Source organism: Suncus etruscus, chromosome 4 (genome assembly GCF_024139225.1).
Source record: "Suncus etruscus isolate mSunEtr1 chromosome 4, mSunEtr1.pri.cur, whole genome shotgun sequence".
NCBI classification, from domain to species: domain Eukaryota; kingdom Metazoa; phylum Chordata; class Mammalia; order Eulipotyphla; family Soricidae; genus Suncus; species Suncus etruscus.
The window spans coordinates 76,436,469-76,451,905 of NC_064851.1; the positions used below are offsets into that span (position 1 = coordinate 76,436,469).

Genomic DNA, 15,437 nt, shown 5'->3' on the forward strand with positions numbered 1-15,437 from the left:
GCTATGACAGTCCTGAACAAGAAGGGTTTCCTGTTTAAGCTACAGTAACTTTTCTGACTATGGATCATCGCTCCTTCTGTGGCAGACTTTTAAAGTTCTTCTAATGGATTTGGGATGACTGCCTCAAAGTAATATGCAGCTTTTCTGACAACTCCTTACTCTCTCTCTCTCCTGCTAAAAAACTGTAGCCCTTTGCTATTGAGTTTTTAGAACCTTCTGCTACCATAGCCACTACTTCCACCACCAGATCCATAACCACCACCATATGAACTACCTGAGCTTCTGCCACCAAAACTGCCTTCTCTCATGGGTCCATAATTTGATTTTGCTGTTGTTCACAATAATTTCCAAAATCATTATAGTTGCCACCACCACAATAGTTACCACCACCAAACTTTCCTCCTTCATGGTAACCATCATATCCTCTACCACCTCCACTATATCTACTGCCTTTGTCCTCCACCATTGTAGTCTCCTCTACTACTATAGCCAGGACCTTCACCATAGTTGCCACCAAATCCACCACCAAATCCATTATATTCACCAAATCACCACAAAATCCATTATATCCACCAGCACCTCCTCCAGAACTACCTCTACTGCCACTACCTCCACCACCATAGCCTCCTCTTCCACCAAAGTTTCCACCACGGCCAAAGTTTCTTCCACCACCTTCAAACTTGCTTCCACGACCCAGAAAGTTGCCAGATCCATCTCCACGATCTCTTTTCAATCTAGCAGACTGCATTTCTTGTTTAGAAAGGGCCCTTTTCATTTTGCAATCATGCCCATTAATAGTGTGATATTCTGAATAATAATTTTATCAACTGTATCATGATCTTAAATCCTAAATACAAACAAAAGTTAAAATTATTATAGTAAAATTACTATAAAATATATAAATTATACTTATATATTTATATATTTAGGTCTCTAATAAATCAGAACTCTCCTTTGTCTATGGGATTAGGTAGAAATTCAGCCCACTTTTCTCCCAGTTTCCCCACCAGCATCTACAAACCAATACATCATTGCTCTATTGGCCTGAGATAACAATTCTGTTCTGTGAAATTTAAGGTAAAATTGAAATGCCTGAAACTCTTGTTTCCACTGCATTGCTACATTAGAAATAACTTTGTAGGTGGTAGGCAATTCCTCCCTCTTTAGGTTTTAGTTTCAATATAGAAGGTGCTAGGTGTCATGATTTAGCTATCAGTGTGACCTATTTGTTCAAATCCATTTTAGAATAAGCAAATAAAATTTCTAGGAGGAAAAACAAAAAGTACAACTAGAATTTTGAATGAGTTTATAAATTAACATGGGGATATTTAACATCCTTATACTGTATCAAACTATCAAAGATGATACATCAAAGAGAATTGAGAGATACATTCAAATAGTTTTTAATAACTGCCATTGAGAGGGTCCCAAGCCCTGTTCTCACCGTTATGCTTCTTACTTGAGTCTCGGGAGATGGGACAAGAAACTTGTTAGTCAAAGAGGAAGCAGGAAATGGGAAGAGAACTGTTTCACTGGCCTGGCTGTAAACCAAGGTCTTCACAGGACTTTAAAAGCCTTTATCAGGTATTATCCATCTGGTAGTGATGGCATGAGGAGTTGAGGAAATGTCTCTGAGACCCCTGTTCCCAAGGAAGGAACAAAGAAAGCAGCCAAGTTCAACTAAGTGTTGTAACACTTGAGGCTCCAGGAACCAAAAACTGAGATGGAAAAAATGTGAATGTGTGGGCCTGATAATGAGGTACAGAGTAGAATTGGGCCATGAGTGGCAGCTGCCAGGCACTTTATTGAGGGCATGACTTGGCTAGAAAACCCTCTCAAGGGTCAGGGGTGCCACCTGGAACTGGAATATTCTGCATGGAGACTGTGCCTAGGGTTAGGGTTAAGTAAACCCCTAATTGACTAGTTAGAGAAATATGTTTTGATGCACAAATGATCTTAAATGGACAAGTTCAGTGTCAGGTAAAAGTATTTCTTTTTCTGAACAAAGTTTCTGGAGTTGCTCAGGGCTTTCTCTGCTCCAGTCTTTGATCAGGTATCACTCCTATGGTGTCCCAAGGCCAAATAAGGTGCCAAAGATTGATCTGGCGTTGACTGTATACAAGGTACATCTTTTAACCTCTGTCTATCTCTCTGTACTCTCTTCCCTATCTTTTCTTAACTCCAAGATGTTGGTGCTGGGGAGAGAGTTTAGAGATTAAGGCATCTGCTTTACATGTAGAAAACCTCAGCTTCAATCTCCTGTACTGTATATGGGTCCCCCCAACACTACCAGAAGTGATTCTTGAGAACACAGTCCTGAGCACCTCTGGGTATTGACCAGTCCCCACTCTAGAAAAAACAAAAACATCAAACTATGGTGGTTCTTCAATACATGCTACAGCCACTCTACAACTTTCAGTATCAGCAAATTGGATTGCAGCCCAGGAGAGGGGAAAAAACCCCAAACCTTAAAGGTGGGGACTGGGAGAATTAAACAAACATAATAATAGAAAGATGGATTAAGACAAAAAGTTTAAAGAAATGACAGACAAATCAAGAATCTTGCTTATCATAAAAAGAAATTCATGGAAGACAAATAAATACATTATTTCTGGGGATCCTGTGGCCCAGAATTCGAACAAGTACCCAAAGTACCTTTTCCCCTGCTCTTCTCCATCATACTGAATAGGCGCTCGTCTAAGACAAGGAAGCTAAAGTAAAGAATGAAAAAGTTTGGGGCCGGGAAGGTGGCGCTAGAGGTAAGGTGTCTACCTTGCAAGCGCTAGCGTAGGATGGACCACGGTTCGATCCCCCGGCGTCCCATATGGTCCCCCCAAGCCAGGGGTGATTTCTGAGCGCATAGCCAGGAGTAACCCCTGAGCATCAAATGGGTGTGGCCCAAAAAACAAAAACAAAAACAAAACAAAAAAAAAAGTTTGCCATCTCTGGGATAATAACTAAGTCCCACAGGAAGCACCTAGCATAGCCAGTGCTGACTGGAATTCCTGCTGCTACCTTATGACACTTCGTAGCAAATAGCATACATGACCTTAGTGTGGTCAAACATAACAAGTTCTAGAAAGTCTTCCTGGTCCTGTGGTGAGGAATGGATGTGACTTTGACACATCCCTCCTTGGCTGTGCATAGCTGTGTTCTCTGAGAGAGTTCAGACACTGTTAAGAATCACTTGATGGTCCCTTTTGTATTCCATCCTAACACTGGCATGTAGTTCCTCTTTTTCTAGAAAGCTCTAGAAAGCCAGAGACACAGAATCAGGCTACTTCTCCTCCCAGAGACTGGTCCAACTTGTCACTGGGCATTTGTTACTGTTCTTGCATTCTATGAGAAAGCCAAGTGCTATGGTTCTGTTCCTGGTGTTAGAAAGGAATGTAAGTTTAGAATTAACTACTGCTGTTTCGCTTCTGTAACTTTGCTTTGCTTCAGACAGGCTCAAGATGATGAGGCCCAGAAAGACAGCCATTTCCAGGAACTTCAAGGGCATGTACCAAGAAAGTTAGATAAACTAAGAAATTTAATCACACCTAGAGACCTGTGTGTACCCAAATGGAATGAGGATGATAAATCTTATCCAACTGCATCTGAAGGTCGGCAGGTGCCTGAGTTCCACCTACACTTCTTCAGCCAACCATTTTAAACATGGTTGACACAACATGTACTAAGAATATATATTTTTATCCTTAGCTTGAAACTCTAGAAACCCTATAAAAGGGCTTGTGTCTGCCTTGCAAGTGCTAGCCAAGGAAGGACTGCGGTTTGATCTCCCGGCATCCCATATGGTCCCCCCAAGCCATGGGCAATTTCTGAGCACTTAGCCAGGAGTAACCCCTGAGCATCAAACAGGTGTGGCCTGAAAAAAACAAACAAACAAAAAAAAAACAAAAACAAAAAAAAGGGCTTATATATATATATCCCTTCACAGTAGCTACCACCTATGAGAGATATACCCCCAACATGCTGGTTAACTGAATAAACTTCTTTACTTTTGCATTACTGTCTGTCTCTTCAGGGTCTTTGTGGGACAACAGATCTTGAGTCCAGAGCTAACACTGGGTTGCAGGCAGGTCTCTTTCCAGGTTTCACTGATGTGCTGAATAGCCACTAGGGACAGTGTTCCACAGGGACAGGCACTGTGGGGACAATCATTGTCCAGGGATTGAGGGACCACTCTTTACATTCCTGGCACAGTTGACAAAGTTGCCTTTAATCTATCTCTGTTTTGACTAAGCCACTTTATCTCTTTTGTTGTAAACCCTTCAGCTTGCTCAAAGTTTGAATAATTTGCCATTGGGGTTTATAATGACTCATGTTGACCTCAAACCACTTTTCCTAAGCATACAAATAAGTATCTTCCCCCTTGATATTTCCTTCTTAAATTTCCAAGAAAGGGGATTGAATCCATTTGATGTTTGTTACAAAGCCCACCCTAAACTAATCAGCTCCAGTGGATAGGACACATTCAGGTCAAAACAACCACTTAGAACTCCCCAGCTGGGTGAGGGGAGAATGACAGAAAATGTGAATGACATGTTTGCAGCAAAGAGAGACATATAACAACAACCTTGTTCAAGATAACACTATAAATTAAACTCACCATACAGCATGGCAACACAAAAGATGGAAAAAAATATCCATTCTCAGGTAGGATGAGGATTAGGAGTAAAAGGGCTTGTCCTCCAAAGGAACTCTGGAAAACAGTATAGGCATCTCTCATCATCAAAATGCAAAACATTTCCCTTAGATGTCCTTTGGTAGATTGCTTTAGATGTCTTATAGTCATTAATCTATATATAAAATACATATAATATTTCAGACCCCAAATTCATATTGTTCCAGACACTAAAAATGACCTACAATATTGAAATGCTCTACTTAAGATTATAGCCAGGTAGCCACTGTAGCCATGAAAGTACATGGAAATCAGCCAGGTGGGAAGACATGGTTTCTGGTGAGGGGTCTGCAATGAGCCATTGTCTAGTTGCAACATATGGGGGTTTGGTGTTCATGCTACAGAAAAAAGAAAACAGTCAGAATTAGGCAGGATCTCCATGTTTTCTGAAGTTCAGAGAAAATCACTAATTCCAGTGGGGAACTGAAGTACTAAGCAAAAACCCAAGAAGAGGTTTGTGGTTTTGTTTTGGTTTTGCCTTGATCGGTCAAAACTCAGGTATGCAAGCAAGGTATGCATTTGCTGTAAAGCCACATCCTTACCTTACAGGCTCATTCTTACAGTGTTCCTAGGTTGTGTGAGCACACGTGAGTTTTTTATTGATACAACTGCAGAGTCATATTGGTCAAAATAACACAAAGGGCTGTCAGTAGTGACACAAGTAATGTGTGTCCCCACCTGTCACATGTTTGGGAATACTGAGTAGTGGGAAAGGATAAGCAATGCTGGGTATCTGTGTGCATAGATGAGTGGCTACGGAGGCATGGATAGAGAGCAGTGGGGTGGGTCTGGGCAACTACTACAAAGAACTTTTCATTGACTTCAAGTATTTATCAAAAACAAGGAAAAGAAAGTGAGGAAACTGGCCCATAAGCTAAAAGGTTCTGGGACCCATCTGATGCATTTCCTTTAGAGTCAAGATTATGTAAAGAGGCTAAGGAGGTGGTTAGGGAACTTGGGAGGTAAATTACTGCCAGTTACAACCCACTGACTGAGGCCCACCTGGGGAAGCTGACCAGTAGACCAAATCCCCCTGAGGGTTAGTGAAAACACATGAGAAAAAACGCTCTGTAAAACTCAATTACCTTTCACTTCATTTTTAAAGAGGAAGGCACCATGGACCTTTTTAATTGCACTTTAAAATTCTGAGTTGCTTCTGTTTCTTCTGTTAGTTCACCATGAAAAAACTATTGTTTTAACTAGTATCTTTTCCAGAGTAGACAACAAAGACTGGCTAATCAGCACTGTGGATGATAGAAGAGGTTTCTGTTGGCAAAATTAGAAATTTGTTGATTAACATTAAGGGATGTTGTAAATGTGTTTTTGTAGTTGTATTTAATACCATTTGAGACATGGCTGAATAAGATATTAGGACACATAGGTAAGCTCACTAGAAAATTCTAGCCAGTTCACCTTTGAAAAAGAACTAGTCCTGTGATCAGCCATAAATGCAGACCATTATGGTTGCCTGTTGCCAATCCAAATCTTGTTTTAAGATTATTTTCTCTTCACTCTCAAGAGAATCTTTCATATTAAGTAAGGACAGAACACCTACATGGAGTAAGTTAAGGTTTTGATGAACTTACAAAACAAGATACTTGGATGTTTGATGGACTTCTTGCTAATAAACATTTATGTGTTAGTATTTCTTTATTTACAACAGTGAGGTGACAGAAATGGGTCAATCTGGTCTCAGCACATCTTGCCTGGTATAGGTCAATTCAAAGTTTTAGAAATAAAAAGTGTGCTACTGAGGCTAAGCAGCATGCATTTATATGTCCATTTGGCTTTTTTTTTCTGACAGTAACTTTTTGGCAAGTCTTTAGCAATGATTTTGGCAATAATTTTTGTAATCATTTTTTGGCAATATTTACATTTGTTGAGTCTATACTGGAGCTTGATATTGAGAATACAGTGTTTTGTTGTTTTGTTTTGTTTTGTTTTAGAGCCACACTCAGATGCTCAGTGCTTTCTCTATAACTATGTAGGAATCACTCCTAAAATGCTTTGGTGCTATTTAGATTCACGTCAGTCATATGCAAGGCAAACACCTTATCTGCTGTATTTGTTTTTTGGAGGGTCCACATCTTAAAGTACTTTCTCATGGCTCAAGGGTCACTCCTGAAAATACTCAAGAGATTGTATGCGGTGCTTAGGGCTGAACTCAGGCCAGCTATAAACAAACAAGTGCCTTACTCACTGTACTACCTTTCCATCCCCTGAAAAAATGCTGCCCAAGGAGGCCATGATCCCCTCTAGAGATATTCTTACAGTCCAGGAGGCTTATTATTAATGAAGCAAGTGTTCACAATCAGTGATGACTCTCATGACAAGAGAAATATGAAGATGTTGGGATGTGGAACACACAGAATATTCAGGATGAGAGGTTTTCCTTCTTTTTTCTGGAAATCCAAGTGCTAGAACTGACTTCATAGAAGCCTGGACCATACCTGAAGGCATGTTGTATTCCAGAGTTGACAATTCAAAGATGTTTTTAAGTCACATGGTCATCCTTCTCCCATTAGTTTGGACCATATGGACATCTGACCCCCTTCTATTTTTGTTCTAAAGGACAGTAAAAAAAATTACACCCATATGATATAGTTGGAAGATTTTGTTCCCAGAAACTGTAACAAGAAAAGGTTCAGTGACTTGTCCAAGGGCATTTATTGAGTCAACAGTGAATAATGGGAACAAAACTCAGTCACCTGACTCTAGGGTCAGCCCCCCTTCCCTGGGCACATCACCTCAGGGAAAAATAAATTTTAGAGAGATCAAATAGCAGTGTCTTTTGATGAGTGAACAAAAAAAACAGATGAGCAAATAATGAGAAAAGTGGTGTTGAGTTTCCTATTACATAACCTCTTCAGAGAAAGTAGCAATGGATACAAGAGGAATGTGACTTGTAATTAAAGTAAGAATTAAAGTAAGAATATTTTTTTAGATTTTATATATATTTAAAAATATTTTAATGAAACCAATGCTAATGACAAGTCTCTCACAGTTGTATTTAAGGTACATAGTGTCAGTGAGTTAGGGTCATTTCCACCACCAGTGTTGACCTCCCTCTACCATAGTACCCAGCATGCATCCCATACTGTAGCCCCCTGGACTGCTAGTGTAACAGCAGTTATTGTTAATTGTCATTAACTTTGGTTTGGGTATTTAGATCTGACCATTTATTATTTTCACTCAATGCTCCTGAGACTGCTTGGTCCCTGGATCCCATCCAAAAAGTAAAAATACTTTAAAATAGCCTTGAGCCGCTGATGAACATGAGGTCTTTAGATAACTGCCTGGCTAACTAAACAGATAAAAGAGACAAATGTCTAATATATTTGACTTTTAGGTAGACAAGATACTGTTCATGATTCACATGTAGGTAATGGAGTGGCTCACATTCATCCTCAGTTATGAAAGAATAAGGGAGAGATACTGTTTTTTTTTTTTTTTTTTTTTGGTTTTTCGGGCCACACCCGTTTGCTGCTCAGAGGTTACTCCTGGCTAAGCGCTCAGAAATTACCCCTGGCTTGGGGGGACCATATGGGACGCGGGGGGATCGAACCGTGGTCCTTCCTTGGCTAGCGCTTGCAAGGCAGACACCTTACCTAGAGTGCCACCTCGCCGGCCACGGAGAGATACTTTTTAAACTTAGTGATAGTCCCACTTGAGACTGAGAAGCTGACCAATGACATCTGACTACTAAAATCACTAGCCTGAATTCTGGTTGAGATTGAAGGCAATATTTGCCTTTGGGAATCGAGAATTTTTGATTCTTTCACTTCTGTGGCAAAGAAAGGGACCCCAGGCAAGCCTGCACTGGATATACAACTCTACTGACACTCATGTCAAAACTCTATAAAACTGTAAAGAAATGGGCTTTATACATCTTAGCTTTCAATTCTAAAATAAAATATGAATATGGAGTTTTATATTAATTCATGCTTATACTTAAAATTCTAATGAGTTTCTTAAAAGATTATGTCTTCCCTTACCTTCAAACAAGTATACTATGGTTTTGCCTCCACATTGTTATTCCCACAGAAAATAGTGTCATGCCTACTTTCCAGGCTTTAATGGCACAATGGTATATTTAAGTGTTTAGAATTCTCCAGTATTCTTTTCACAATTAAGTCAGAAATAATAAAAACTGAGAAATTTCAGTTTAAAAGAAAAAAGAAGTTGGAAAAGAAAAGGTTTTCCTGGGGGTTGAAGAGATGGTACAGTATCTAAGGCACTTGCCTTGTATGCAGCTGACCTACGTTCAATGCTGGACATCCCATATGGACCCCCACACCCTATCTTTCTGAGCTCAGAGCCAGGAGTAAACCCTGAGCATCACTGGCTGTAGTCCAAAACAAAATTATTAATTGAGGTATCATGATTTGCAACATAATTAATATTTTATTAACACTACTGCACCACATCCACCCCCAGCATGCCAATATCCACTATAGTCCCTATGGACTGTCCTAACACACAGAGTCCCCATTCCTGGCCCCAATTTAGCAGCCTCAGTTCTGTTGCCAGTATCTCAGGTTTCATTTAATAAAACTCCTTTATTTATTTAAACATCATGATTTACAAAGATGTTCACAATATAGTTGCTTCACTCATTCAATGTTCTAACACAAATATCACCATCAGAGTGACCTTCTTTATCTCCAGTAACTTGTCCCCAGTTTCCCTCCTACCCTCTAAATCATCCCCCTTGGCAGGAACAAATAATTTATTTTGTATTGTTGGTTACAATAAAATGATAAGTGAAATTATAAGAAATAGTTCAGTAAAGAAATTTTGTGAAAATTGTTATATATCACAATTATGTTATTAAAGTTATCTGAGAAGTTATTGAGCTATTTTTTGCTAGTCAAGTATTCTGTATTATTGTTTTTGCTTTTTGAGCTTAGTTGGCTTCTATGCTACTTTCCCATATAATTTGCTCTGTTCCTACTGAGCTGTCAGTTTGTGGAATTTGAAGATGTCATGCTACTACTGCATATATGACTGCATGCTCCAAGATCTGTAGAACAGAAATTTTTCTCTTCCCATCCTCCTCCTGAAGGTACCCTAGAGTTTTTCTCCTGAAAACTAGTGTACTGGGGGATTTTGTAGCCTTGGAATCTCTTCAGAGAATAAAAGTGAAATAGTGAAGGTGGGCCATTTGTATGGCAGCAGCTGTGGGGTGTGGAGGTGGCTGCCAGGGTTTTGGCAGAACAGGGACTTTGCCTACACCTCTCCTGAGGGTGTCACTGAGTTTTCAGCCAAAGACTAAGATACCAGTAAATTTTATTGGCTTGGTTTGGCAACTCTTCCAAGTTTAGTCAGGAAACTGTGAAGCAGTAACATTTACATGGTGCCATTTCTGGGATATTACAAGATTTATTTTTATTAACTGTTGCATATTTTCTTGTTTTGTCTCTTTATACTTTACTATGAGTGAGATAGTTAGGCATTTTACTTTTTATTTTTGATTCATTTTGCTTAGCATGATACCTTCCAGTTCCATCCAACTTGCAAAAAAAATGAAGATTTCCTTTCTTATAGTTGAGTAACATTCCACTGTGTGTGTGTGTGTGTGTGTGTAACACTATCTATTCATTTATTATTGGGTATCCAGGTTATTTCTAGATCTTGGCTAATTTAAATACTATTGCAATGAATAGGTGTGTGTATATGTAAATGTATAATACACAACATTACAAATTAGTTTCTCTGTGTTCTTGATATAGACACTACAGAGTAGAATCTTTGGAGTTACATTTTTAATTTTGGGGAAGTCTCCATACTGTTTTCAGTAGAGGTTTACTCAAAAAGACAACACAATAACAAATGAAGGTTCTTTTCTTCCTGTGTTTTTGCCAGCACTTCTTGTTTCTGGATTTTTGAGGAGAGATCATTATTATTCTGATTTGTATTTTTTTGGTAATAGTGATGATAAGTACTTTTATGCACTCATTGGCCACCTTTATGTCTTCTATGAGGAAGTACTTGTTCCTTTCCTTCCCACAATTTTTTGATGAGGTGGCTCAATTTTTCAGTCATTGAACTTACTAGTGCTACATATAATTTGTCAGATGTATTGTTTACAAACATTTCTCCGTTCTATTTTGGTCATCAGTTTATTTATAGCACATAACTTTTCTGTTTGATGTAATCACATTAACATAGCTTTGCTTTTATTATTGATTTTCCTTGCCATTGGTGTGAAATCATTGACGACTCTTCTAAAGTCAATATTATAGAGTGTTCTATCTATGTTTTCTTCCATGTATTTTCTGGATTAAGATTTAACATCTGGGTCTTTAATCCATTTTGAATTGGCCTTTGCATATGGTGTGAAATAGAAATTCACTTTCTTGTGTTGTTGTTTTTTAATTTTCCAACAACACTGTTGAAAAGGCTTTCCTTGCTCCATTTTCTACATCCAATTTCTTTGTGATGCACCAATCTCTAAACTGGAAACCTGACTCTACACCTCTGCCCTCCCCCAAGTTGCTTATATATAGGGAGAGTGATTTTTCTAAAATGAAGATCTTATTCTCTCAACTTACTGCTGAAGATTCAATTATTCTTCATTCTGAGAAGAAAAGACAAAGGAGATTGATAAAGATCTTCATTTTTTGAGCAGATTTTTCTCTTTCAGTTCTTTATTTCATTTTTTTTTTTAGTTTTTGGGCCACATCCAGTGACACTCAGAGGTTACTCCTGGCTATGCTCTCAGAAATCATTCCTGGCTTGGGGGAACCATATGGGATGCCGCGGGATCCAACCATGGTCCCTCCTAGGCTAGCACAGGCAAGGCAGATGCCTTACCTCTAGCACCACTGTGCCTGCCCCTCTTTCAGTTCTTGATTTGGCTCTCTTGCCCCCTTATACTACATCCTTGAACTATAAAATCTTCTAAGTCCCAGAAAAATTCACTTTGAACCTCTATAGAATTTTGTGAATACTTTTCCCATAGCCTCAAACAATTTGCTCACTCCTCTTCTGATTAAAGACTTTTAGCTCTACAGCCTACTTGTCTCAGCTTACTTGTCCTCCTTGCTCATTTCATTGCGGAATTTCCCACATCCCAACTTGAGATATTTAGTTACTTTTACTTACTTGTGAGGCTCCTATATCTCTCATATAACCAAATAAAAATATTTTACTAAAAAGGGAAAACATTTCTTCTTAAAATGAGCTTGTGTGGGGCCCGGAGAGATAGCACAGCGGCGTTTGCCTTGCAAGCAGCCGATCCAGGACCAAAGGTGGTTGGTTCTAATCCCGGTGTCCCATATGGTCCCCCGTGCCTGCCAGGAGCTATTTCTGAGCAGACAGCCAGGAGTAACCCCTGAGCACCGCCGGGTGTGGCCCAAAAACAAAAACAAAAAAAAAAATGAGCTTGTGTGGCATATTTCAAAGCTCTTGACTCAACTTGGAATACAAATGCTTATTAATGATTTTAATGGTATCCTTAAATAAAAGCATGTTCTTTATGATAGAGGAGGTAAAACTAGAGTGACAGAAAGTAGATCAATGGTTGCAAGGGCTTAGGAGGAGGTGTTAGAATTGACAGCAAAACAAATTTTAAAGGTGATAGCAATGTCCTAAAATTTTTTTGTGGTGATTATAGGACCCAATGCAGTTATAGAAGTGCATCAGACTGTATACATAACATGGGTGAGTTCATTATATAGTTATTATGCATCAATAAGCTGGTTTTGAGGGGAAAATATTTTCCATGAGGACAGAATGAGACCTGGTCCATAGTAAAAGCCTTTTCTAAGACTCTTCATCTAACTGATTAAATAAATATTGGTCCCTTTCCCTTACTGTTTTATAAAATTAGCCTAAGGTATATATATATATATATATATATATATATATATATATATATATATATATATATATATCAAAAATTGTTTGAAAGTATGAACTCCCTGACATACCATGATATGGATTTGTAATTTCCATCCATGAAACAGAATGTGTGCAGGTCCTTTTAAGAAAAATAGTTTCCACTGTGGTTTGAGTCCATAGTTCTGCTTTCATGTGTGAGGAGGAGAAAAAAAAGCATCCACTAGTAGCTGGTGGCAGTTTCAAGTTCTTTTCTTTTTTCTTTTTCTTTTTATTCCTGGGAAGACCATATGGGATTCCAGGGATCAAATCCAGGTGGGTCGAATACAAGGTAAGCACCCCACCTGCTATCACTATCACTATCACTCTTGCCAAAGGCAGATTTTCTTCTACAGCTTCAAGCTAGTCTGCTTCTGAGTACATTAAAGGCACTGAGGAGGATGTCCTGTCAGTCCCCCACTGACATTCAGTCTTAATTCCCAGCACATGCAAAAACATGATGGGGAAAAACAGATGGGGCTCACTCTTGCTCAGACCACCCTGTCAATGCCTGGACATTGTGCAGAGACTGGAAACAAGCCTGCCTTGCTTGCCATTGTGGCTAGAAAGGCAGTTTGTATTTGGTTGACAGTGACCTAGACTGGGGTTAACCCTTGTTCAGCTCTAAAACACAGAGGTCCTTCTGCTATGGTTGAAAAGGACATTTGTTATCTCCACCGAGCACAGAAGAAGAGTCAGAATTGGAAAGGCCAATCTTCATCACTAACTTTATTTTCAGATGAGCAAACTGATATCAGAAAGGAAGAGAGACCTGGTTGGCCTATGACCAATTGCTGGTGCCAGAACTTTATTTCTCTTTCAAGGACAGCTACAAGAAGCATGTCCCCACATACGCAGCTTCCAGATGTATCGTCTGGTTCAATTTGTTCTACTGCACCCGGAAACAGAGCACCCTTGTGATTGGCAGCCTCAAAGCCAGTTTGCTAAAGCTGGGTGAATCAGAATATAGGCTCTGAGAACTCATGTGTTCTCTGATTTTAACTTGTGAACACATGAAAGAGATGGACTCATTTTCTCTCTACCTCACAGCCTCCTCTCTACACAGGCATGAGTCCCGACTGCTGCTTCTCTCCCAACTGCCCAAGCAAACTCAAGAAGCCGCAAGCACTCTCACTGCCTCAGGCCTGCACACCTGGTAGTGCTTGTTGAATAAACAGACAACCTGTAAGTAGGTGGCTTGGGATCCAGACTCTATTTTCCAAAGGAAACCGTGTCGTGAGAGGGTTTAGATTTCCTGGGCCTGCCCACAAAGCCTAATTAATCTCTCATAAAACCCAAAGGTAATAGATCTTTCAGTAGGAAGTAAGTGGGGAGGATGCAGGAAGAACAGTTACCATCCGAGTGATAAAATAAACACGGCTAGCCCAGAACAAGAAGGGCTTGCTGGCGGCAGGCTCGCCCACAACGCCTGGCTCCACTTGGGAGATGAAGGGGCTGCCTGTCTCTTCAGAGAGCAATCGTGCCTGGAAATTAGTGACTTCCTCTCCCACCATCCCATCTTCCTCTGACAGCTGCTCAGATCAGTCAGGCATACATTACTTTCATCTTTCATAAACAGGCACTCTGAAGTCAGTCAGTGACTAATCTCCATGGCAACCAGTTCAAGTTTTTCCACTAAAGTGAAGTGGGTTGTGTGTTTTGGGATGGAGGTGGGGGTTGGAAAGAAAGGAGAAAGTGATCTCTTTGGCTAAGGGACTGAACCTGAGACAGCAGGGAAAAGTAGGTATGGAGCCTTCATGTCTGTCTGGATTTTGATGCCAGCCCTCCAAGGGAAGGGAAGGGAAGGGACTGTTGCTTTCACAAGACTAGGCTGAAGAGGAGTCTGGCGCGGTCCTATTCAGGCTATCCAAACAGACTGGTTTGAAGAGTAAGAAGCAAGATCCACCCTTGTCCAAAGTTACATGCAGCTCTCTCTGACTTATACTCATTTACTGTACATGCCCTTTTCGCATGCTTCAAGGGATATTTATTTACAGGAAAAACACATAGACCAAGCAGGGGATACCAACGAGTATCATGCTGAAGAGTGGGAGAAGGACAGAATGGTCTCACCTCCCAGAGGAAAGGCAGTCCCTCATTCTTTGTCTCTAGCGTCAGCAGGCCCAGCTCCACCTCACCTAACTCTTGAATTCAACTGGAGAAAACAGAGCTAGTCATGAGACTGGTCATGCTGGAATTTCTGTGTCAAGAAATCACTGACGTAGTGTCCCCTGTGTTCTCACTTACCGAGACTCACTGAAAGTTCTTGGCTAAGCTCTTGAGATGGGATTGGGTCTGTATGACTGAGTCCTGACTTACTTCGCTGAGAAGGATGAGCCCAACCATTCTGCTCTACGCTTGCCCACTTTTTACTTGGGGCACCATGGTTTTTATGGAGCTCCATTCTACATAAACCAGTTCCTCAATAACACTCCATAACACATCATGAATATACACTTGTATCCACTGCTACAAGGCTCTGTCCCTGCTTCCTGCAGGAGGCTGAACCCTTAGTAATGGATATTTGCAGAAACTGAGTCTAAGTGTGTGTGGGTGTCCTGAAGGCTCACCCTCTTGTGCAGTCTTCCTATTACCTGTCAACTTCCAAGCCTAAATCCCCTCCCCCTTTTTTTTTACAACCAGGGCTGCTGCTGAAATACTAGGCAGGGTTCTGTGAGGTGGTGTTTGAAGTTGGTGTTGAAGGGTGACTGGGATCTGTATTGACTTTTCCTATGAGAACTAGGGTTCTTGATGATGTGGATAGAAGAGTCACCTCTTGTTTCAAACTTCATTTTGATAGGCAACTCCCTGGTCCTGCCCTCACTCACCAGAAGAGGACCAGTAAATTCAGCCATTACCTCAAAGCATC

The 15,437-nt window shown here is 40.2% G+C and overlaps 1 pseudogene; it reads right to left on the reverse strand.

The window, feature by feature from the left end:
* Nucleotides 1–206: 206 nt before the first annotated feature.
* Nucleotides 207–14,914, reverse strand: LOC126007115 (heterogeneous nuclear ribonucleoprotein A3-like; annotated as a pseudogene).
* Between the last annotated feature and the right edge of the window lie 523 nt (nt 14,915–15,437).